Source organism: Mus musculus, chromosome 2, assembly GCF_000001635.26.
Source record: "Mus musculus strain C57BL/6J chromosome 2, GRCm38.p6 C57BL/6J".
Classification (NCBI taxonomy): Eukaryota; Metazoa; Chordata; class Mammalia; order Rodentia; family Muridae; genus Mus; species Mus musculus.
The window spans coordinates 77,317,089-77,326,321 of NC_000068.7; the positions used below are offsets into that span (position 1 = coordinate 77,317,089).

General features: G+C 39.3%; 1 long non-coding RNA gene across 3 annotated transcripts; it reads right to left on the reverse strand.

Annotated features, from left to right (window-relative positions):
* Positions 1-2,632: 2,632 nt before the first annotated feature.
* On the reverse strand, positions 2,633-6,822 carry Gm35317. 3 transcript variants are annotated; one of them, XR_866498.2, is made up of 5 exons: positions 6,784-6,822; positions 6,328-6,468; positions 4,705-6,220; positions 3,254-3,422; positions 2,633-3,133 (listed from the first exon to the last, which is right to left on the reverse strand). It is a non-coding gene; the product is annotated as a predicted gene, 35317 (long non-coding RNA). The 3 variants fall into 3 exon arrangements; XR_866499.2 differs by having other exon boundaries at positions 3,254-3,387; positions 4,705-6,468; XR_866497.2 differs by having other exon boundaries at positions 4,705-6,468.
* Between the last annotated feature and the right edge of the window lie 2,411 nt (positions 6,823-9,233).

A 9,233-nucleotide genomic window follows, 5' to 3' on the forward strand; every position in this document is an offset into this window, starting at 1 on the left:
CAGGCACAGCACAGTGCTCTGATAGATGACGGTGCTGGACCATGCTCAGCATGACCAAAGACAGCTGCAACCATAGTTAGCATGAGGCTAACGGCTCTGACCTGACTGCAGAACCCTGTCTGTAAGCGCAAGCCAGCACTGGGGCTGTAGCCAACGGAGTTGACAGCTGTCTCCTCAGGAGCATTGCAGAACAATTTCAGTGAAGCAAAGTCAAGTTCATTTTGAAAATCCTCTGGTTTTCAATCTGAGGAGGCTGAGAAGCTGAATGTGGCTAATCTGAATGATGTCATAATAGTACAATTCAGGATTCAAATGAAACAATGGATTTGATGGGGCTTTGACATAAATACCAGTTAGACAGAAAGCAACGCATCGCTGTTTGGGGCATTGCTTTTCAAAGACAGACTCACTCTACAAAGAAATCTGCAGCTGTAAAATACATGAATAAAATAGACTGGTCAGAGTTTAAAAATAGAGTTATAAATATTTTAATATATTTGCCCTCAGGTCATTTCATGGGTATCATAAGTAAAATAAATTGAGTACTGGCATAATAATACGTAAGTTAATTGAATACAGTGTGTAACTCATAAGTCAATTCTATAAGAACTTTAAACAGGTTAAAGTCAGTAAAAGAAAGAAATAAAAAAATGAGAGAGAGAGATACAAAGATCATTGAATGGTATCATCGAACATATAGATAGACAAAAAAAAAATAATCATCTTGATATACCTTTTCAAGTAGTAATGGGTACATTGAATACAGAGTGCTTTTAGAACTAAATAAATGAATCAAGTTTAAGTAAAACATCAAATGATTATAAGTTGTTTATATACATTGTTACATATTTATGAGATGAAGTTGTAAGCAGTCATTAAAAATTATGGCTACAATGATTACCTAGTGATAAAAGATGATATTGTGCTAAGTGAAAAGGCTGAACTATAGCAAAATTCATAAGCCTATATACTTAAGATTAAGTTTAAATATGTGTGAAAAAAAACTTCTAAATAACAGTGTTTAAATAACAGTGTAAATAGAAGCTTATTTCTCTGTTAAGCATAAGTCCTTTTGGCCGTTCAGGGCTGGAACAGTAACAAAGCAGACAGTGTGCTTCAGTGTTGAATTCTGAAGGGACTCAATCTCAGAGATGACTCCAGAAACCGTTTTGGGCTTCAGGCATGAGGATAAACAGAGGTGAAGGGCAACGGCAAGTATGCACGTGTTGCATCTGAGGACTGATTCCCAGAGATGACACATGACCCTTCAGCTTGGATTCCTTTGAACTGAAACCAGCTAAGCAGCCACTTGTAGCTGCAATGGAAGCTAGGAATGTCAGACTCTCCGTCTCCTATCATGCAATCTTTTATGCAGCTCACAATCTGAGCCTTATCACCACAAAAAGGAGAAATCTTGATGGCAAGCAAAAGTTATTGTTTGCCAACCTTTTACAACTATATAATAAAACCAAGAGAGGGCTGAGGAGATGGGTCAGTGTGTAAAGCATTGGCCTTGCAAACACAAGGACTGGAGGTCTGTTTATGTGCTCTACTACTGCGTTTTTACATCTTTGTTCAACAGGAAAATGGGTTTATAGTTTTCTTATTGTGTACTTATCTTGTTTGTGTACTGTGATGGCTATTCTTGGTTGTCAATTTGACTACATTTGGAATTAACTAAAACCATAAAATAGAGAGCATTCCTGCAAGGGATTTCTGCTTAATTTGAAGTGGGAAGATCTACTTTGGATCTAGACCTTTGAGGTAGGAAGACACACTTTTAATGTGGATCTTTAGCTCAGATCTAATCTGAAGGACACCTTCTGCTGGAAGCCTGCATACACGGGAGAAGGAAGCCTTTGCTCTTTGCCTTCACTCTCACTGGCAAGTCCACTCCTTCACTGGCATTAGAGCCTTCTTCCTTGGGATCTGAGCAGATACTGAATACCAGCTGAGACATCAAGCCTTGTAGACTGAGCAACTACTGGATTCTGGGATTTCCTTTCATAGTCAGCTGTTATTACATCATCTGGTCTTACTGGGTATATATATATATATATACCCAGTAAGACCACACCTACTCCAAATAGGCCACACCCACTTCAAATAGGCCATACCTCCTAATAGTGCCACTCCCTGGGCCAAACATATTCAAACCACCACAGTAGTCAAAGGATTATTTGGAGGACGTATAGTAACCTAGCCTTTTTGTATTTTTTGCGGTGCTGCCATTGCAATTTGTGCATCTGTTGATTTGGATCGCCCTTCCAGTTTTATTTGGAAGTCTTCACAATGAGCAGCCTACTCGTGAGGACTCAACCCACTCAAAAGTACCACTCAAAACAAGAAGACAGATTGCTCTCCTAACACCACCAAGCCAACCTAGTTAGAGAAACACATTAAAATTAAATAAATTCCACAAACACATCGCCAATACTTATACACCAGAAACTGGCAAAATTAACATACACTGTTACATGAAGTTAAAAATTATTCAGATTTAATGAAAAACAGCAAATGAGTGAGATTACAGAAGAGGTAAGGGAAAGAGAGGAAGTAGGGTTAATAAAATAATAAAAGGAAAAGAAGAAACAGATTGTTATTTTAAAGGGAAAAAAAGAAGAAAGCCAGGTGGTGGTAGGACATGCCTCTAATCCCAGCACTTAGGAGGTAGAGACAAGCACATCTCCTGGTCTACAGAGCAAGGTCCAGAAGGTCCAAGGTTCCACAAAGAAAGCTTGTCTCAAAAAACCAGAAGCAAAGGGAAGGAGAGTGTGATAAGAAAAAAAAAAAAAGAACAAAAAAGAAAGAAATACTTCCCTATTGTGAAAAAATAAGGAAAAATTTATAGCTGGGATATAAAAGCATATAAAATCTTTAAATAAGGCACAGTCAAATACTATTCAAAGTTCAGTATGACGAGAAAAATGGGGAATAAGGGAGCAAAACCGAGAGAGAAGAGGTGGAGGGGGAAGAAGGGCAAGGAGGAGGCAAGCAGATGAAGTATTAGAACAGCTTAGCCCTTAAACATTTGGGTCTCCTAGCAGTGGGCCGTTGTCAGGGTCTGCTGAACTTGTAGACGCTTGCCTTTCCTGTGATGAATTCTGACGTTGGTCCAAACAGCGTTCATTCTCTGCAAGGCAAAACTTATTTTGTTATTTTAGTTCACAGGGAAGTCCTGGGGCAGGTATTGTATCAATTACTCATTGTATTCAGCTTCCCCTTAGACTGAATTTGGGGAAAGTTACCCTACCTCTAAACTTGAGCTCAGGAGTAGCCCAGGGGTCATTGAGGTCGTGGGTCTCTGTATTCTCCATGTCACTGTAGGCTGGACCAATAAGTACCATAAGTACCTGGTCCATGAACAGTCTCCAGAGAGCAGTGTGGCTGAAGTCAGTAGAAATGGAGGTAAGCTGAGCACCCTACAGGAGGTATTTTGAAGGTAATAACAAACATCGTTGTGCAGTCCAATAAAGGTATGTCAAGAGAGAGAAGAGGACTTGCTGGCCATGTATTTCTATGTACCATAGTCCAAGCAACAATTGTACCAAAGTCCAATTCAGTGAAGCAATGAAACCCCAGCCCACCCTCCCAGGCTCCCTGATTTTTAAATTTTTTTTCTTCATTTTTTGAACATATAATTATATCATTTACCCTATTCCTTTCCTTTCTCCAAACCATCCCAAATATTCTCCCTTTCTCTCTTTACACACATGCACGCACACGCACATGCATGCATGCATAAATACACGAGACTCAGTCTGTATCATATTATTTCTGTGTTTTCCGGGCTCACTATTTGGTATTAGTCTAGCAATACGAAGGTGTGAACTTTCTCCAGAAGAACTATTTTTCCTGCTCTCAGTCTTCCTCTCCTTATACTTACTTACTGCTTCTGTAACCCACAGGAAGATCCCTAGTAAAACTTTCAGACTTGAGAACAGGAAAAATAGTAACACACAGCCTCAGCAGAGGAATGGGTTGCATCCCTACACTGTGGTGTCATTAGCCAAAGAAGTCACATAGACCTCTTACCCCCAGAACATCACAAAGACTATCGATTATTCTAAAAACAAAACAAAACAAAACAACCCTGATGGTAAGGCCTTATTGTTGAAGATATAAACATGGGCCATGAGGAAATCAAGCTAGTGCCTAACTAGAAGTTTCACCCCTACTGATAAGTGTATAGGGTACTGGAAAGAAGGTTGTATGCTATCAAAGGAGAAAAACACACTCATCACTGTCCCCTGTGACAGTACATCCCACTCCCTGTGGTGACAGGGAGCTGCCTGGAGATACATGGGTGCAGTACTGGTATAAATGTTAAGGGAATAACCAACCACTTTTAACATTTTGATTTAAGGCCCACTCCATAAGACGGAACCCATAACTGTTCAGATTGCAAGAACCTGAGATTAGGCAGGCCAGAGGACTAAGGGAAAACCTAATGCTGTTATTAGGCTAAAGGGGCCTTGCTATAAAATGACTTCTAATAGCGTAGTGCTATACCCATAGATCAGTGTGTTATTCAGCTCTCTTCAGAGAAGCTTATTCTTGCAGACGATGGTAATTAACAGAGAGATTCATTCATAAGTGGGCAATGTGCAGAGAGTGAGAAACCTTGGAGAAATCAGGGATGGTGATGTCTTTATCAAGCCCCTCCTTCCTTTGGGATCTGTGAGGAAGAAGAAGCAAGCTTACCAGTGATGGTGAATGATCCAAAGAAACGCCATCTCCCAGACACAACAGGAGGGGCACACATATGAACACAGAGACTATGACTGCACACACAATACCTGCACAGATTCAAACCAGGCAAAACCCCAGCATTGAGAAGGGGAAATATATACAAAGTCCCATCCTTAACCAAGAAGCTATTGCAATTGATACTTGCCAGAAAAAGGAAATCAATTTTCTTCACTGGAATGTCCCTGGGTGTATCATCCACTCTTCAGGAGTAGCTGGCTAGCCTAAAACGGACTCCATGTTTTTTTGTGCACTTTTTGTTTTGTATTATTTTATTTGTGTATTCATTTGCTTGTTGTTGTCATTAGATAGAGAGAAAGAACATAAGATTGGATGGGTATGGAGGGAGGGAAGATATGGGAGGGAAGGAAAAGAGTATGATCAAACTATGTTACATGAAAAAATTTAAATAACACAAACAAATATATTTCTTTTTAAAAATCACTTATATGTCATCTTGATATGACTAATTATGTCTTATATGTTTACGTATACATTATTTCAGTGTTCAGTAACTTTGCGATATTTTGGCATTTCACTTAAATCAAATATGGACATTGTTTTTCAATGCTATACTCTATTTATTGCTCGGATACATACCACTTCATATGTTAAATACAAGATGTCAGCAATCTTTTTCTAATAAAAAGCCAGATAGTAAATACTTTAAATATGAGTCATACAGTTTCTATCAAAACCATACATTGCTGCTTTTACCATACAAGAGTATAGGTTATATGAATTCAGGAATATAACTACACTATTAAAACTTTCTTTATGGACATTAAATTCCATATAATTTTTAAAATATCACAAACATTATTCATCTTTTGAAGTTTTCAACCATGTGCAAATGTGAATGCTATGTTTGTTAGCCATAGAAGCACTGAAAGTAGCCATATTTGATTGACGGTAACTGTTTCTTGTTAGTATTATGGTTGCTCTTCCTGTGCACTCACAAACTGTAAACATTTTCTGTGTGATACTTCCACATACTTTTCTGGTAAAGAATGAACATCCTAATCTTACCAATGCCAGAAATCCAGTTTCTCAGGCAATTTGTGATGGTTTTGAATTCACCTAATTATATGTTCTAATACCCTGCATCAGGACAGGAAAGTAATAATTAGTTTTCTTTTGAGTCAGCGGCTGGCTCAGTTAATCATATGTAGAAATAACATTGGACTTGTGATGGAAGCCACTCACCCTCAGAGAAAAACTGAAAGAAGTAATTAGCAATTTTACCTTGCCTGAAAACTGAAATGGCTATATAAGTATTGACTATAATAAGTTACCTGGACCTGGCTTTAGTGAAACCCACTGAGACATTCACAGGCTGGGCTGAGGCTGACGATAAGAAACAACACTTGCTTGCCCCCTTTATTCAGCCAGCTCCATGAAGATATTTCAAACCCCACAATTTGGGTTGCATGCAACTTCTTCAGATTTATCCCTCATTTAAAGCGGAGAACTGTAAAAGGATACAAAAATATCCACGAAATGTCACCCGCCCACTCTCCACCGTGCGTACCGAAAAGCACAAATCAAAGTCCAAAGGGCTGTTTCTCTGGCTCATACTTCAAAATGCTCAGCGGACCCTGGAAGGCCTTTGGCTGTCTTTGTCTGGAGCCTTTTCTCTGCTCACCACAGATGCCATTTGGAATACACGAAACAGACTTCACTTGTATATTGACATTTCTTTTCATAGAAGATTCCAGACTGTTAAAAAAGATAAATAAATAAGCCTTTTCATCAGTTACTAAGTCTAGCTTCCTTTTTCCTCCCTCTCTTCTCTTTCTTTATTCCTCCTGAGGAGGAAGAGCAGGAAGAGGAGGAAAGAATCTCTCCCCCATCCCCTGTTGTTTTTGTTGTTCCATGGATCAGATCCAGGGCCTTATGCATATTGTAACTGAGTTGCATCCCAGGCCCTAACTCTGCCTTCTTGCTCAGCCTTTTCCAAACTCCATAGCTGCCATAACTATAACATCTTTTGAGTAAGGATTCAAGCATCCAATCAGGAAGTGCTTGCTTTACCTCTGCAAGCAAGGTTCCCTGGAGTCACTTGACACCACGTATCGCCACTGGCAATGTCCCCTGGGAAGTGTGTACTTCCTCACTGCAGGATAAACATCTGTGCTTCCTCTCTCCAGCTTTTACAGGAGCTGTGACCTGCAAACTCTAGCCATCTGTGCGCATAGGAGAATTAGTTTGAATTTGGTCTGAATTCCGTTTGTTTCTACATAGCCGAAGAGCCAGTAGGTGTGACTCGGTGGTTTTGGAGTCAAGTTATGCCACATACCTCAAGGCTTTTATTATTCTTGTGGAAAAATCTCAAGCTTTACAAATTCCTTCAATGTCGCAAATGGAAGCACTTCCAATTGAACATTTTGTATCTGCCCCAATTGGTCTGACCCTTTATTTCTGACTTAGCTATTGCTAGATTATGCCAACTTAAAACTGACCCAGTCTCAAGTGAGATATTAATTTACTGTCTAAGGGAAAATTCGATTTTAAAATTCCAGATTTCCACTGCTTGTCACAAAGCGCTTTATCTCACAGCAAGACTCGCCCTTATTAATATCCTTCCTGGCAAAGTATTTTACAGATGTGGAAAATATCACAAGCAAATGTAGTGATTTTCCTAACAGTTGTCAGGAAAGTATATTCTGTGAATTTGAAGATTTTATTTATAGTCTTTGAGTTACTCCCCGTCTTGGATTTTTAACATCATCTTAAGCTATTGATGTTAAACAAAATCTTATGGCCAGCTCACATCTGTCTAGACATTATAGAACCTTTTAAGAAGCAAAGCTGGAAAAAACACACAATTTTCCCCTCCTGAATTTTCATATTGAATTTCGACTTTTTACCTTAAAATGTAAAGTTGCCCCCTGAGTGTAGTTCTCATAATTGGAATTTGACATTTTTCCCATCTTCTATTTAAAATGACATTTCAGAAGGATTTTGGACAGGCTCGTCGTGGCATCAAGTATTATTCAGCAGGAGCCATCTTTTCATTTTCCAAATGAAGTAACTCCTCCAGAATAAGTGCTTGAAACAGGCTTTGATAAAGTCCTTTCACTTTAGATCTAAGACTTAGCCCTTGGAAGCATAAAACACCCAGAACTCGGTTTATGTAACAATGTTTTCTTTGAATGAACACTTTCATGTTTCTTTAATACCTATTAGGCTAAGCAGTCTCAGTTTTTAATTCATAAATTAGTGTTGGTTTTAACATCCTATGTGTAGCTCTAAATTCATAAATATATTCATCATGGAGACTCCTTTTAGTCTTTTCTATTATCATATGGTAATTATACATAATAATGGTTTTATCATGACCTTTCCATACATGTGTAGTGCATTTACATCATATTCACTTCTGTTACTGTTTTGTCCATTCATCCAATAATTCCCTTCCTTTCTCTTCCTAGCTAGCCCTCTTTTATTTTCCTCCCATCTTCCCTTCCTTCCTTGTCTGCTTGGTTGTTCTCTCTCCCTCTCTCCCTCTCTCCCTCTCTCTCTCTCTCTCTCTCTCTCTCTCTCACACACACACACACACACACACACACATTCATGAATTTCTTTGGGGAGCATCAGTAAGCATTTGTTTACAAGAACAGGGAACCTTGCCAGAGGTTATACCACTGATGAAAATATCTCTCCCTCCTTCCCTGTGCTAGTCAGTGTTTTGTAAAGAAACAGAACCGATAAAAAGTCAGTTGATATATTGAAAGCAGATATTTTAGATTGGCTTAAAGATGCTTTAAGTCTGGGCAGCCCAACAATGGCTGTCTCACACCAGAAAGATGGGGAATCAGTTAGTTGCTCAGTCCAGGAAGATTCCTGGAGATATGGTAGTCTTCAGTCTGTGTCGGAATACTAAAGAAGTAGGTTCCAATATCAGTGAAGAATGGTTACAGCAACAGGATGGATGGACTTGCTGTAAGGAATGAGGACAAGCAGGCAAAAAGAAAAGTGCCTTCTTCCGTGTCCTTTTAGCCAGGCTGCCACCAGAAAGTGCCACCCAGATTTAGGGTGGGTCTTCTTGCTTCAAATAATCAGATCAAAAATCCTTCACAGAAACATCTAGCAGCTTGTGTTTTAGTTGATTCTGAATGCTGTCCCCCATCAACTACTAATGAGGCCTGTCCCCTCCACGACAGCATGCTTATTGGCCCTACGTTGTGCAGGTAAGTATAACCGTCATGACTTTGAGAGTAAAACCGAATGTCATATCCGGAAGTCAGTGTTCCACCCTACTCCACCCCTTTTCCCTGCTTCTTAGATTCTTTATAATCTTTCATCTGCAGTGTTCTTTGAATGTTGGAGGAGGTGGTCTAAATGTCCCATTTATAACTGGGCATTCAACGGTCATTTATTCTCAGTACTTCTAAGGGCATGAACAGAGGAATCAGAGGCTAACAGATGATATTGAGACTTTTATTAGATCAAGGACCAGAGAGGGCAATATGATACAGCAA